The sequence below is a fragment of the Columba livia genome, chromosome 2, assembly GCF_036013475.1.
Source record: "Columba livia isolate bColLiv1 breed racing homer chromosome 2, bColLiv1.pat.W.v2, whole genome shotgun sequence".
NCBI lineage: Eukaryota > Metazoa > Chordata > Aves > Columbiformes > Columbidae > Columba > Columba livia.
The window spans coordinates 75,378,697-75,395,226 of NC_088603.1; the positions used below are offsets into that span (position 1 = coordinate 75,378,697).

Consider the following 16,530-nt stretch of genomic DNA (forward strand, 5'->3'; position numbering starts at 1 on the left):
AAGAGAAGAATTCAGCCGGAAGCAGCCAATACAGGGATTTTTATTTTCCTCTCCTCTTTGCCAAGCACGGACAAAGGCGTGGGTTGCTACGTATTCTTGTTACACCTTATCTAAATATATTGATCAGTTCCTCCAGACTCTTATCTGTTTGCTTGGCAATGGCTCTGGTTCATTCACGCCGGGATTGCAGGGGAGCTGAATGGATATGGCCGTGTAAGAGGTACCTGTGGGCTGGTTCAAGCTGGGTGACACCGAGCCTGGCTTCTCTTTTATTTCTCCTGGCTGGTTGTTTGACATCCGCCGGCTCCTCTGTTCATTAAGTCGGTGTGATGAATGGAAGGCAGCGAGCGTAATTTGGGCAGTTACGGCCACCTGGTCAATAAATATAATAAACATGCACTACTGCGTCTCTTTCGGGACCGTGTGCGTCAGTGAAGTGCAAACTGGAAAATGTATGATACTGAATGGAAATCTTAAATCGATGTGAAGATACTAGCAGTTCCCAGAGTCACACTGGCCTCTCTTGCCCCCAGCCTTTTTAAGCCCAATAAAACAACATTTTCAAAGGTGAGGTTCCCCCAGTAACACAGAGGTTACGTTTGCGCAGTTTTATTTTTCATGCAGAAGACGTCTGCTTCTGCTATTTTTCCCACTGGGATAACTTTATTGGAGAGGATCCTGCACCACCCCAAGGGTAGGTGTCCCCAGGCATGCCGGATCGGGCTGGTGCAGACAGTCACAGAGTGGTTTCTGTGCCATCCCTGCACTGCACATGTGTCACAGGCGATGTGCTGGGCAAGGCAGGAGAAGGGGTCTCTTGTACCGCCGCTTGTGCTTGTGCAGAGGCAGGAGAAGCTCAGCCCACAAGAGCCCCAACACCAGCTGGTTTTAAACACCAGCTTTGCACTTAGCATTCCCAGCCTGTGCCTTTGCCTGAGCTGAGCTCTGCCAGTCCTGACTTCAGCAGCGTTACCTTGGGTAGGGATGTAGCATGGGCCTGAGGGAGAACCAGAGGCACACAATTTGTGCACTTGACTTGATAAGATTGACTTGTAGATGCAACCCTGGACTCAGTGCTGATGAGTGAACCCAGTGCTTACAGCATGTGGGAACAGCCTCATGCTGGCCAGTGAGGGTAATGTCTTTAGCAGACTTTACATCATGAAGTGGTTAACAAATTCTTTTGTACTGAAGGGCTGGATTCAATAAAACTGTTCTGGGGCAAGTTACCATAGCCTGCCATACTGCAGTGCATCAGGCAGACCCTTTTTCGCTTTTCATTTATTTTTCCTTCCCCTTTTAATTTTAAATTGAGTGCAGCTGACTGCCTCCAATGCTGTTAACAATGGCACTTCTTTCCCTGGGACAATGCAACATTTAAAACAGATAAAAGCTCATGTGGGGCTAATAAAAGTTTGCCCCCATCTCCTCATTCCTGTAGGGCAAGTTCCCCCATTGCTAACATTTAAAGTAGCAAGCAACTATGAATATGAATGTAATTGACTTTTACACACTATTACTCATCAGTGGTTAACTCCGAACAGGCGTCACTGGAGGGATGTGCTGAATCTCAAAGAAACTTTGCGTGGCACATCAGCGTTGGAGCAAAGCAGAGCTTCAAGAGCTGCAGCCTCAGTGGGTACTGGGGAGTCAAGGGCCAAACAACTGTGGGCACGAGAGAGCTGGGAATGGAAGCCCAGGTGGCCCAGTCCAACAAAAATAGGAAAACAGGGAGGATCTGCAGATGGCACTTGGCATTTTGCCCTAGTAGGACTGCCATGTGCTCCTTCTGGTAGACAATGGAGAGAGGCAGCAAGTCAGCAGGTTCCTGTGCCAAAGTTTCCTTCTGATGTGCTTGTGCAGCTTGGGTTAGGGGTGTTAAGTAAATCCTCTGAGCGCTGACCTTTCTGTCCGTATCAGGGAGAAGGCAAATGACGTGCCTACCTTTTGGGGAGGAGAGTATTCATTGAATCCTTACAAATTATGGTTTCCAGAGCACAATAAAGTGTTAGGTTTTATAAATGCACTTTGAGGTGACTTCTCTCCTGAGCAGTTTCTGCAAGGTATGTATATGCTTTTATATAATTCAGGCTAAATTATTCAGGCAGCAAACCAACTATTTTTAAAATAGTCTGTGTGTGGCAGGGGCACGTGTTTTGACTGTCCTCCAAGCAGAGCTCAATCCAGAGCATCCAACAAGAGTCTTCCTTTGCTTTCAGTGGTTTTTGAATTAGGCTCCACATTGCTTTCCCTATCTGTGCATCTCTGTGAGGGGGATTTTATTTTATTTTGTTTTCCTATTCAAAATGGTTTGAAAGGCCTCTGTCAGCACTATCATGGGAAGGTGCATCTGTTCCTTCCCTCCACCTCCTCCCCATCTCCAGTTGCTGGACAGCTCTGGGTTCCCCTTCCGGCCACTGGCAGCTGTGGCTGCCAGACCTGCCCTTCCCACGAAAAACTCAAATCACTAACAGGAGCAAACGCTCAACGCAGTTTGGACTGGTTTTATTTACAAAGCTAGAAATATGATTGCTCCCTGCTGGTGTTTACAAACTATACATTCCAGCTGAAGCACGAATGAGTCATTTTTACATTGCTCATAGAAAATAAAAGAAGGTTTAAACACCCACAAAATTTGCGTACTCTTCAGGTGTAGCCCCCGGAAGGGTGAGGACAGCTTCCACTGTATTCTGGTTGGAAATATCACTCACATGACTATTGGAAAGTCGAACAGTCCCTAACTCGGTGATGTGCAAAAAATAAGGAAAAGGCCGTGAGGTCACATTCCGAGGATGATTTTAAAAATAAAGGCTGGAATGCAAAAACTGTATTTGATTTTTGTAAGGCCTTTTTATGACACGTAGCCTGATGATGCTACATGGTGTTTGTTGAATTAAGCCGGTCTTTATCCACACAAATACGAAGTCAGGTCTTGCGATGCACCAGTGGCTGTCTGCAAACCGATACAGATGGTCATTTTGTTCAGAACAACACACACAAAAGTATCTCAGATGTGAATCTCAAAATACCCGCATTGCTGTAGTGTGCCGCTCCCTCTCTTTCCGTTAATGCAAAATGACTCACAGGCTTGAAAACATTGATCAAAAGCCCGAAGAGTGATTTAGTGGTGTGGGATGGGATGAGATGCTGTTTTAGCACAACAAACAGTAACTGCATTTAGAGGTGAGTATTGCCAAGGGAGCCCAAGGCGGTGCTGGCTTACTAAATTGGGTAAAATGCAGGGATTTCACCAAATGCAAATGACAATGAACAATATGTATGACTCAATGTATCCGCTATGCTTTCAATGTGCAGTCAGAGGGTGGTATAGCTGACCTTTTAAAGTGATACTTTTCAAAGCACATTGTTATGATTATCAAAGTATTCATTTTAGAATACAATATTTGGACCCACTCCCGTAAATATTCTTGTGTATCATCTGAAAGCTGTTTTCCCCACTGTTTGTAGGAAAGCACTTCCAGGCAGCCCCTAGAGTGTCATACTTTTATTTCTGTGTCTAATCAGGGAACAAAATTTGCCATCAGGTCTCCGAGGCTTGATGCACACCTCTGGAATACTTCGACTCACGTATGGAATTAGCTAAAATAAGTTTGATGGTGATTTTACGAGTCCTTCCTGTCTGCCAGAAATAGTCTCCAAAAACAATGCGGAGCAAGAAATTTTCTTTGCTCGTTAGCCTCCGTTTCCTTCTATCTAAAAGCCGTCAGTGGCATCACTGGCTGTGCAGAGCAGGTCCCAGCACAGCTGCAGAGTGACTCCAGTTTTCCAGTACTGTAAGAGAAAGAAAGATATCTGGCATCAAATTTTTAAATTTAAGTGTAGAAAAAAAAAAAATCACAACACATTATGTCTAACATGGTAAGGCCAAGGCTAGTGAGCAGATTGGAATGAGGCCCCTGCAAGTCCGAAGAGAGGCAGTTTTGCTGGGATGCATTTCCTCCCCGTCCTCCATCAACCAAGCCAAAAACTTAACAGGAAAAAAAAATAAAAAGGAAGCCGTACAGAGCAATTTGGCTGCATGACGGTCCTCATTACAAATAAATAGCCTGGGCCCGGCTCCTCCGTGGTGCGGGGACTCAGCACGGTGCTCGGGGGCCAGGTGAGACGCTGCCACCGTGACCAGCGGCGGCCACCACCCTGGTCCCCACAGCACTGCCCGTCCCCCATCTGTCACCTCTCTGAGCTGCCGGGGGGCTGGCACAGGCTGGGCCGACCACAGTTACAGCACAGCCTTCCTGAAGCGTGAGCCCGATCAGGGGAAGAGTTCAGTGCTAAAAAATTAGCAGAATCTCTTATCGGGGTGAAGATGCCTTATTTTGATCGTGGAGGTCAAACACAGACATGGGAATTCCCCCAAGTTGGTTTATTTGCAGATTTGTTCAGACAGTTTCTTTCTTTTTTTTCTTTTTTTTTTTTTTTCTTTTTTTTTGACATATCAGCCTTTTTTTATAATAATCTCATCTTGAAACTTGAGAGGAAGGGAATGTATGGGTGAGTAGCTAATATCAGTGAGTTCTGGAAACTCCCTTTTTATGATCTCTCTGTTTAGCAGCTGAACTGTTTTGATGCTTTCATTGCATTACAAAAGTTATTTGACAATACTGCCAATAAAGTAACTTCATCTGTTCCAGTAAAATTAACTTCAGTTCATATTAAGTTTGAGAAAAGCACTACTAAATAATATTAATATACAGACAACAGGGCTTTGATCTAATACCTCATAAAGAAGAAAAACATCAGAGGCGTTAAGATCGAAGAAGGCAAAGCTATTTTCCTTTTTCTTTACTGATCATACTAGTTAAAATATTATTTTAAGTGTATATGTAGCATCTAGTGACTGCTAGATGTAAACACTTGTTTAAAATTAATGTAAAAATATCTCTTTATACAAAGCAATATATTTACTGATTTAAATCATACCCATCTGGACATGTTTATCAAAATCAATCCTTGTCTACTATAAGCCATTTGCTGCCATTGCCACCCACTGGCCAGGGACAAATAACCATCCTGTTACTGACCCAGATCAACAAATATCCTGATTAAACAGACACATCTTGCTACACATCCAATTGCTTCCTACGCTGTATCTTGCCTTTAATACAAAATCTGGCCAGCTTTGTACGAAACGTATTTACTGATTTTATCTTCAAAACAAAACTCATAGTCTGAGAGAGGGGTCAGGGGGAAGGGAACACGTTTTGCGGACTGTGAACTCTGATCTGGTAGTTTCATCCTTTTGCTGTCTCTTTAAATGTACTATTTAAAACTACAGGATCTTATCCTTTTATGTTTCTGTAATAGAAGACATAGTTTTGACACTATATAGTAAAATAATGAAACTGAATTACAGACTGTAGGGAGCCATTTTTTTCACATAGAGGTCAGCATACATGGTAATACTTTGGATTAAGGATGAAATTACTACAGGACCTTAATAACTAACCTTATTAATCTCTTCTCATTTTCTTAAGAGTATCACAAAAAGAAATATTACAGCAATCGCAGCTTAACATTGGAATCCCTCTCTACTTTAATCAGTCCTTTAGATACTGTGATTTTGTGTGTTATTTTGTACTAATCATACTAACAATTGACTTTATTAATCATATCTGTTGTTGCTGCTGGTTTACCACTTCACAAATTATTATAGGATCCAATATTTGGACCTTTGAAACAAATTTGAAAAATTGGTATAAAAATTATTCTTCTTACAGGAGCTGCTCTTCGCTTAGATACCCATAAGCAAGAGGTAAACCGGGCCCTTATGCTTCTCTTTCCTGTGATTTTAGGTACCATAGCAGGTGCATACCATAAATGCTGACATAGCTTTGTCTACAAATGGTTAACCAGAGGCAAAAAAGCCAGTAATGTTTTGTTCTCTGCATCATTAGGAAGGGGGAAGGAGGAGAAGGACATGCCAGCACAACTGCATCTTTTGTTTTAAGTTCTTTGGAACAATTCTGCCAGGCAGCGCGTTTTCCCTCTGTTTCATTTGTCTTTGTTATTTTCCTATCTAATTAAAATTCTGCGATGCTGTCATGAAATTGTTGTCCGTTTAAGGTCACAAGCAGCTTCTGTCCTAATGAAATATGAATTGCATTAGTTAATTGAATTGTGCACTTATTGTGTGTTGTGAATGGACTGAGCGCACTTATATTCTTAATATATACTGAGCATGTTACCAGTCTAGGGAACGTTTGGGCATAGAAAATGCTGCTATCATTCTTTGTATCACAATAAGGAGATTTAATTGGCAGCTGACGGGGCTAAGAAGTATTTGTGAAGGACAAGAACTGTAAGATCTCACACAAGCACCTGCTGTGTGGGATGAGATCGGCTCTTCAGTGGTCTGGGGTCAAGTCACCGTCTTGAACAGAAAGCTCAAATAAACCCGTAGGATGCGCGGTGTCTCTGTAAGGACAGGAAGAACCAAGGAAGAGTAATGAAACATCTGTGGCCTTCTGCAGCAGCAGGCTTTTTGGGTTAAGTGAACCTTGTAACTGAAAACCCCAGCCCGTGGTCCGGACCATTCTCTTGCCAGGTCTGCCTGGTCTCTGTGCAGATACTACCCTCATACCCCAGGCAACACAACAAGCTTAGCTCTGAGGTCCTTTTTGCAGATGGGAGATTCTCCTCTGAACTGTGGAAAAAAATTGCATTTAGCACATTGAGAACCTGACCAAAGTCAAATGGAAACAGGGCAATACTTTCTGCTGACCTCAAAGCTGTGGATGAAACAGGTGCTTAAGGGAAGTGCAAGCTCTGGCGCTCAGCCTTTGCAATGTCTAAAATGGATATATTGCATCTGTAACCACTTGATGGAGGATGCTGCTCATGAACGAGACCATTTTAGAGGACAGTCATTAGCTAGGAGAACAGTAACAGAATACTAAACTTCTTTAGATGGGTCTTGTTTTCTCCCTTAGTTGTTCAATCTATTCACCATATGCATATTTATAAATATATACATGTATATAATATACTAATACATAGGCATCTGTCACCAATGCTGAACAGTTATACTTATTTCCAGAGAAAAGCATGTTTGGATTGTGCATAATACTTAAGTAAGATAATAGATCCGAGTATAGCGCCTTTCTGTTACTCTGTAACTTGATATCTATTGTTCTGTCAAATAGTGCCTCCCTTAGCTTGAAGTGATATTTCATTCAACAGAAGGCTGAAAGAAAAGACAAGCAATGTTCAGGTTGAAGAGTAGTTGAGAAATTTCTTCCTGTTATCATTGTCCACTCAAAACCTGAGGAGATATGCAAATGGCAGTCTTTCTTTTACAGCAGCAAACTAATGCAGGAATATAAAACCACTTAAGATAAACACAGCTAAAATTGGCTTCCCACGATACACAGTTCCCAAAGGGAAATACCATAACCCTTTCTACAAGAGTAACCGAGAGAAGAGTATCTATCCTTGATCTGAGCAAGCATGGACGACCTCTTTGTGTGGGACTTTCCAGCCCTGTGCATGTGCAGAGCCACTCATAATTTCCTGCTGCGGGCGATCCTCCACAGCTGCTCTAGCACTCACCTTCCAGGAACACTCCTCCACATGCCCCAGTCAAGCTCTTCATTACCACCATCCACAGATGATGCACGGAGATAGATTAGTGAGGCATTCTCGCTCGGGTATGGAGGCAGGGACTTTCCCTACACACTCAACAGAGGGGAAGAGGAGTTTCTCCAGAGGGCAGCTTAGGGATAGCCATGTTGCTATGCCCAAGTAGCTGCTGCTTCTCTGAATCACCTTCTGGAACATTTTCTTGCTCTCTCTTGATCATTGTATTTACTGAACCTAAGGGGACCTGCCTCTGGGTGTAGTTGTTGCATTGCAGAAGTGCTTCAGGCAGATGAGTTTCCTGCACTCCCCGATCCCTCCGAGACACTCATACCTCCTGAATCTTCTGAGTAAGGAATTTCCCACCTAGTTCCCGTATCACTCAGTTACCTCCTATCTCTTTCTCTCCTGCTTTGAATTTTCAGCATTTACCACAGTACCGACAGCTCTAGCTGAGCTACTGTTGAATATCTCTGCCCGCATGAAAGGGTTCAGGAGGTGAGTAAGAAAGGGTGGGCGTCTGCAATGGTTTGGTGAGGTGCATCCTGACAGAGTCATGGCAGTGGGCAAATGACTGAGAGCGAAAGTGGTGGGATGGGGTGCGAAGGGTGATTGGCAGTGGTTGCTTAGTGGTCTGAAAAGAGGTGAGTGAAAGTACTCAGGTCGGGGGGGAGGGGAGTTTGGGAAGCACGGCTGACCGTGAGAAAGACACCACTACATTACCCGTGGCATACACGCTACAGGCATAAATGCTGTATTCTCTTCTGTGAATGCAATTTTAAAAGATTTGATGTCATTAAAAATATTCATGTATTTCTATCTAAAGATAGATAATATAGAGATGTATAATTAAGGAGAGGAGGAAATGAAAGAGATTCAAGGAAGGTTGAAAAATAAAAATAAACTGAGGAGTCCTCTAGGGAGAGTAGAGAAGAAGCAAAGACCGACACAGCCTTGCAGACTCCAACGCAGCTTCGTTGTCTTCTGCAGCACCATCACATGCAGGGAGATGGTCTGGGGCCCTGCTCCTGCAGCTGGTCCTCCATGAGGACACCTGCGCTCAGGCTGCCCCTCTGCCCCTGGATCCAGCCAACAGGATCCAGCTGCCCATCTGAGGCTCGGTGGAGACTTTATCTGCCCCAGCACCATCAGCCGTGCCTCTTTGGCCTCTTCCAGCATCCACCACAGACTCGTGTGGTGCAGGGACACCTCTCTGGGTGGCAAAGGATGGTCCTCAGAGCAGCATGGGAGAGCCTGCTCCCCAAATGTAATTAATCAAATTAAAAAAACACAACTAACCATCACAGCCATTGGTAGCTGAACAAAGGGGCAGAGGAAGCCGTACATGAACAGTGGCATTGTATAGCCTGGCACACATTTAAATTCTGTATCATCAGCAGGTTGTTTAGCTTTTTTTTTGTTAAATAAGGAACATGGCTGTCTTTTTTTTTAAATACAGCCTCTTCCCTTTATGTTGCTGTCATTGTATGTTTAATTACTATTCCTTCCATTTGAATAAAGCAGGTGGGCAAAACCAAATTTTTATTCTGTTTACTTTTTAGTTTTCATTATATATTTTATGAAAATATTCCTTAGAAGACTAAAGAATTTGCCCATTTTAAAAATCCATCTTGAACTGCTTTTCTTAACCTTTAATTAATACTAGCATTTAACTTTCAGCAATTTTTTTAATACTAAATAGTCACATTAGTTTTCCAGATTAAAATACATATTTTATTTTATTCTTAAGTTAAAGATATTATGTTGTTCATTTTAAAAAAATTCTGTACAAAACTTATTTTGGGGATTGTCTCATTATTTTGGGTTTGTCTCAATCAAAGTCTGTTTTAGTCAGATGAACGCTAAAAAATTTAGAAAAAAAATCTTTGTAAAACAACGAAGGACACAAAACTCCTCTGCTCAGCTAATACATAAATGTCAAAAATTGCTCTTCTTCACTAAAATCATCGTCATGTAGCACAGACTGTGCCTGTGCTCGGCACCACTTGTTTCAGATGAAGAAATGCCACAAGAGGCAGATTTAGGATATCTTTTTTCTCTCCCATCTTTTCCCCTGTCCTGCGTAGTTCCCATGAAGACCTCATGCTAATCCTAAGAATTCAGAGATTGATTTAATCCTTCAAGCAAAAGACTTGCATTATTATTATTATTAGTTACCTCCACCTCCATTACTACTACTACTACTACTACTACTACTACTATTACTGTTGTTTGGAATAACTGTTAACAGCTTTTGTTTACTATAGAAATATTTAATTATTATTTGAAGCTTGCTAAACTCACTTCTCAGCATCCTGTAGCAATCATCTAATTTTTAAAAAAATAGATAATAACATGTTCTAATTTTGGATCCTGTGCAAAAGAACATCCCCTTACCTGCTGTGAATTTCCTGTCACTCCTCATATAATTGAAAGCTTTGTATTTCTTGCATGATGAGGACTGGGAGTGCTCACTCTCCATACCTACATTCTCTCTCCCTGTCACTCATTTTTCAATGGGTTCCTCATTCGGTTGGTTGGTTACCTACTATTGTGGTTATCCAGTGTCCTCCCTATCGAAAAGTTTTTTCTATGCTTATAGCCTCATTGCTCCACTCTGATCCCTGTCGAAGAAATAGTGCATAAAATGCAAACATAATTTTCAGACAATATTTTTAAAATCCCAACAATTTTAATTAAATTATTATCCATGCAATTATTATTAATGCGTAATATTAAAATTTTAGAAATGAGATCAGGAATTTAACTTCCCCTGTCCCCACCCAATACTTTGTAATGTATTACTTGGTCCATGACTCTCAATGCTTGGCATCTACCTAACTTCAGACAACCAAGACAGGAGGTCTCCACTGTGAAACTCAGTCTGTTCATTTAGACACCTACTCATGTGTTTAGAAATCTAACTTTAAAGTTTGGTTGGTTTTTTTTAAGATTTAGGGAAATGGGATACATGATAGTGAGAATCAGGAAGAACTCCCTTGGGCAACACAGCACTGGCAGTTATTTGCCCAACCAAAAGCCCACCATTTCATTAAAACTTAAGCAAGTAGATAAGAAGATAGTAACTCTTTTTTTGACTTGGGAACTGGTTAAAATATCTTACCTTCTCTTAAGGACCCTTGATCTTGCAAAGTTTCTGCTTCTTTACTTTCAAGTGTTCTGAAATCCTGCAAATGCCTGTGAGAAATTGGGGAATCTCAGAAACTGAAAGGTCATCTCGGGGGGAGGAAGGGTGTCTCTTAGGCACAAGCTAGCCAATGCTTTGTTTTAAGAAGCCAGTCTCCTGATGGAAGAGAAGCTTGGCTACAGAGCAGAAGGTCAGATCACCCTTTTCTGGCAGAAGATGTGAGTCTTTGCAACTTTTTGCCACCAGTCAGAATGAGACTGGTGAGACTAACGGCCCTGGTCACCCCGGGAGCATGGTCACAAGGAACACTAACTAGGCAAGCTTCTTAATTTCAGCCAAAACAATGGATATCATGAGACACCGGATGAGTTTTTCTTACCAGTAAGTGAGAGAGATGGTCTGGGAAATAACACCAGTTGGCTAGGTAGAAAACTCAGGGTCCAAGAAAAGGCTAATGGCTTTGACTCAGTTGTTCCCAGTTTCATACGCAAGCCTGATGATGCAGTGAGATCTATGCCAGTTCTAAGTGTGGCCAGAAAAGACTGTGCAAGAAGGCGTTTTAGTTTGCTTGAGAATGAGGAAACCCTCTGGGGAAAGGAGAGCCTAGAAAATGGAGAGGACCAGAACAGAAGTAGGTCTTGCAAATAAGCCAGAAGTTATGGGGACCTGGGGAACATATTAGTCAGATATGTCTATTAAAGACATCTGTATATGTGGCAGTGTCTTGTGAATTCAGAGAACACGATGCCAATTACGACCATCGGAGAGTCGTAATTTTAGTAAATGCATGAAAGGGAATCCAGTAAAACTGGGAAGGTATCAGAAGAAGGAGTTTAATAAGCCTAAGTATTTAGACAAACTTAACAAGCTTATAAGCAAAAGAACAATCGGAGTATTTTGCTATGGAGGATGATTTCAGTAATAAGGGGCGGTAGGGAAATGTAGTGCAACAGCATCATTATCTACCTATAAACTGTTCGGTATAGTAAAACTGGGCCACTGAGGCAGAGGAAATACCGCTGTATAGAACGATAACTTGAATGTTATTTAGCTGAACTTCAAGTGGGAAGGACTATGGAACTGAATCTCTGAAAACAGATAAATAAATGCTAAACTAGAAATTCCAAAGCATTTTAGCAACTTTTGGAAATTAGCAGGTCATTGTTGCTAATATCCAGCTTAAGAAAAGGAAGTGGAGTGACCAATGTTGAACTCAAAAGAACTGCTAAGAAAACGGTAGTGACTTTGGCTACTCCCCTATGCTTGACCAAATAGATCAGGAGGCACACAGATAAGAAGAAAGATCTCTTGACACCTGAAGCAAAAAAATCTTGAAAAATTGACACACAAAAGGGAGAAACTAGTTTTAACGTGGGTATTAATCACAGACTGATTGTAGTTGACTCAGTGAATTTCAGGTGGACTACAAGGCTAATTCAGTACAGCAGCTCCTGTGTTCATGGGTCTGACTTTCATCTCTTTGAGGTGATGCTATTTTGTTTTCTTTATAAACTGTGACATAAGTATGTGTTTTAGTATCTGAGAAATTCAACAAAGAGCAACTTCATCTCTGTCCTTCTGGGTCTTCCCTTAAAAATTGGCCAGAGGAGAAGTACTAAACACAGCTTTATGAGCTGCCTCTCCTCCTGGGAGTGTGAAAGCCTTCAGAGAGCTTGTATGGCTCAGCAGCTACCAGATTCCTGATAAAATGCATAGACACGCTGCACCTTCCACATATCAGGACTCACCGAGCACGGCTGAACTGCAGCTATAGAGTGCCCAGGTACTCTTGCCTTCTGAGCATGGTGGCTTCACAACAATCCAGACACAAGGGGGTTTTGTACCAAGCCTTGTTTCAAACACTCTTAACCAACTCTGCTTGCTTCTAGAGGAACACCACCTCAGCTTAGGTTTATTTGAGACACAAACTGGGTATTGGAGTCTCAGCGAGGACTTGGCAGGGCTGTCTTCACTGCAAGCCACCACCGTGTCGCAATACAACCTCGAGGAGTCCCCTTGGCATGACGCCCACGGTGACTTGGCAATTGCATCCACCTAGGCTGCACTCAGCATTGTGGCAGCCAGCTGGCTTTAAAACCTGCTGGGACCACCACTCGGGCTCAATTAGCTGTCATGATGACAGTCATGTATTTGTCTCTGCTAACTTCAACTCTATAGACAGGAATAAGCAATATATTGGCAAGAAAAGGCGTAACTTGTGTACGTACAAATGCTTTGTGGCAAGTGTGCAAGGTAGTACTGGATGCATGAAAATGAGTTGTAAAAAAAGAGGTGATGAATGAAAGAAGGTTACACAGCCATAGAAAGAAGGAATTCCACAAGGAGTAGCTGGAGAGACACACTGTCGAGGGTTAAGATTGCGGGGTGACAATAAAACCCTGGCAGATGTACTGTTAACCTCCTCTCCCCCTCCCTCTCTTCCCCCTCCCTCTCCCCCCTTTCCACTAAGGAGAGGCGATTGGGAGGAAAAGAAGCACAGAGTGAAGAGAGTTGGAAAAAATTAAAGATGTTTTACTAATGCTACTAATAAGAACAGAGAAAATAATACAAAATATACAAAACCAATCTTGAAAGTCTCAGCAACTGCAGAGCCGGCACCCAAAGTCCTGGATTGGACTCTACAGCCAACCGGAGCTGGATTCAGTCTGTCACTAGGCCTCAGTTCACAGGGATGACTAGCAAGGTCCTCTCCTCATGTCGGCCATAAGCAGAGGGAAAAGGGCAAAAAAGCAAAAAGGGACGAGATCCTCGCGATCTCCCACTTTTATATGAAGTATTCACGTGAATGGAATGTTATACACAGTTGGTCAGTTTCTTGGTCTCTTGTTTCTCATCGCCCCTCTCGCGAGATGTCCCTCTGTGCTTATCAATAAGTTTGCATTCCATTGCTATGTTTACCAAAACATGTATCTGGTTCTCCAGGAAAATGCAGCTAATATGAAGGCTTTAGCTGACAGGCAAATTCACTAAAAGAGAAACTTGTTTTTAGCAAAACCAGGACACACACATAAGAAGGAAAGTGAGTACATGAACAAAGCATGCAAAAAACCCCAAGGAGTGAAAGGGGTGCAAGTTAAGAGGTACAATTTGGGAGTGGACAAAGATGACAAAATTAGATTAAAACCAATGTACAGGGTCAGGCAGGCATTAGAAGAGACTCACTAACCATCCCATGGTCGTTACGTACATACATACTGTTTGGGTGGGACAGAAAACATTAGGCAAAAAGGATAAAAAGGAGCAGTGTATTTTTCCCAGCCAAAAGCCATCTGTAACTTATGCTGAAAATTTCCTTTTTCTGCACTTCAAGCATATTAACAGTTTAATGTATGATAGTATTGCTGGTGACACTGAGAACACTGGGCTTTAATGAATCAATAGATTTGTTTCATCTTTAACTAATTTGGACCTTTAATCCTCGTGCTTGTGCAAAGTCTTCTTCCTTCAGGTCAAAGTATTAAATAGGCTCAAGAAATAAATAGGGAAATAAATACCAGAAACCCCGTGGGGAACATTTAAATTAAAAATTTCTAATAGTCAAATCAACTTAATGCCGTGATCACAGGCTCACTTCATCTTCTTCCTTTCCCTCCCCAGCTTTATGGCTAAAGCTATGGGAATAAAAGCCAAAAAAAAAAAAAAAAGAGAAAAAAAAAGAAAAGAAAAAAGAGGCTTTGGTTTTGGTTTTCTTTTCGTTTCTTGTTGCTTGTGTTGCTCTAGATTGTTTGGGTTTGGTTTGGGGGTTGGTTTGGTTTGTTTATTTGTTTTTTTAATTTTAACTGCTCTTATTATAGACTTACAGGAACTTTTAAACACAAATCTGTAAAAATCAAACACATAGCCCAAAATATTGGCCTGCAAATTTTCCCCCATGTTTCATCCCTCGTTTGCACTCTACTGTATGCCCATGTTAGTTACGCATCTGGCTTTTTTCATGGCTATAAATTATGCTGGTGTAAACCCTTGTGTAGCCAAAATCTTGCTGATATAACTGTTTTCCACCAGTACAACGTATTTCAGTTAATGAGTCAGAATACACTTTGATATCAGTGCAAATGGTTCCTCCTGGGGGGAGGATTGCTTCTTTACTGTTAAAGTGTAGATAAGTTCTGAACTTTTCTCTTCCCTTACTAGGGCTTAAATAAATCAAACCCATATCTAGTATTTCTTATCCAGAAATAATACAGCTTCCTTTCATCACATTTTTGACTGCTGGTCCCTTCCTGTGTTCTTGCTTCGATCATCAGAAAAGGGTATATCTAAAATCCTCTTGAAAGCAGAAGTCCTGTTTCAAGCAACAGCAACCACAGGATCAAACATCTCCAATCTTAAAAGAAAAAGTGACTCGAAAGTTTGAAGCTAACAAATGATTTGTAGTTGGCTGAGACGCTTGTGTTTAATATTGAGGAAGCAATGACTTTCTGGCCTCCAGTGAAGCATCTCCTAGACAGACAGACAGACAGACAGGCACACAACAAAATGAAGTCTTAATGCTGTGAGCTTCTTGAGAACACTACAATAACATTCTGGCAGGCTTGTGTACCCCTTGGCTCCTGTACTCGCTGCAGTTTGAACATCTCTTTCGGTTTAGCGTGATGTTTGGCAAGGTTCCCAACCTTACATTATCTGGGAAAAGACGACAAGAGAGGCTGGTATGTTCAGGGAGTCTTTGAAGAAGCTTCTTCACAGTTTTCTCACAGCAAAACAGTTGGCTGTGTGTAGGAGAAGTGTTAGGACTGCAGTTTAGACTGCTGGCTTGGAAAGGGTTTAACTGAATTGCATCGAGGCACTGAGATGCTGAGATACCTCAGCAATGTGTGTGGTATAAGAACCTAGATAGAAGGAGATTAGATAGCAAATCAGACAGAATTTTGCATGTGATTTCCTGGGTTTGTCTAAACTTATAGCAGCAACAGTTAATTATAGGAGGTTCTGCAGGCAGCTCCTGGGTGGCTTATGTCACTTATACATTAGATTTCAGCCATAAATTGCCAGCTGAGAGCTACCCCTGTGGCAGGAAGCCCCTGTTGATGCAGAGCTCAGGGATAGGAGCAGCAGACATTAGTGATGGAAGATCAGGGGGTGAAGAAGCAGTTTGACAGTAATGGCAGAGCTCCAATGAAAAGAGCATCAAGATGGGCACAGGTCGTCACCTAAAGAGAGACAGACACAGGAGGTGGTTGCACACAGCAGTTATTTGTGGTCATCCTCCAGATGATCGCTGTACTGACTTCCAGATCTAGTCCCTCTCTTTCTTACCACGCGTGAATCCCTCAGCTCCTGTAATCACTTCCTCTGGCTCTTAAGCAAGGGCAGCTCTTTAATTGCAGGTTAATGCTTTAATCAAATTCTTGAGGGTACTTTGAAGTGGCTGGGCAAGAGCGACTGGCCTTTCAGCAGCAGCTGCTGGTGTGTTGCTGTATAGGGAAGGCGTTGCCGTAAGACTCTCTGTGAGCAGCAGGATCCATCACTCTTTCTCTGGTAGTGCCTCAGGGCACATCTACATGAGACAGCGCAGCGCTGCACAGCAGCTGCACTGGATTCACAAGCAGGGATGGCCCACCTGGAGAACTACCCTGATACACCTATAGGACTTGCACCCCTGTCCTTGCCGCCGAATTGGCTTCTTCAGTGCAAGGTCAGATCTCTCTTCCTCTCCATCGATCTGCACTCAGCCGTGTGGACCCAGCTGCACTTAGAAGTATTTTTTAAAGTGAATTATAAATTTTAGGACCTTATATCAGTTTTGATCTGCAGTTTCCCAT

At 42.3% G+C, this 16,530-nt stretch overlaps 1 protein-coding gene and 1 long non-coding RNA gene across 2 annotated transcripts in view; one reads left to right on the forward strand and one right to left on the reverse strand.

Moving 5' to 3' along the window:
* BCL2 (BCL2 apoptosis regulator) overlaps window positions 1–16,530 on the forward strand; it is a 94,094-nt gene that overhangs the window by 64,349 nt on the left and 13,215 nt on the right. The window lies entirely within an intron of this gene.
* Window positions 2,481–10,798, reverse strand: LOC110364145 (uncharacterized). Its single transcript, XR_010470318.1, has 3 exons — window positions 10,721–10,798; window positions 6,340–6,435; window positions 2,481–3,792 (listed from the first exon to the last, which is right to left on the reverse strand). It is a non-coding gene; the product is annotated as an uncharacterized LOC110364145 (long non-coding RNA).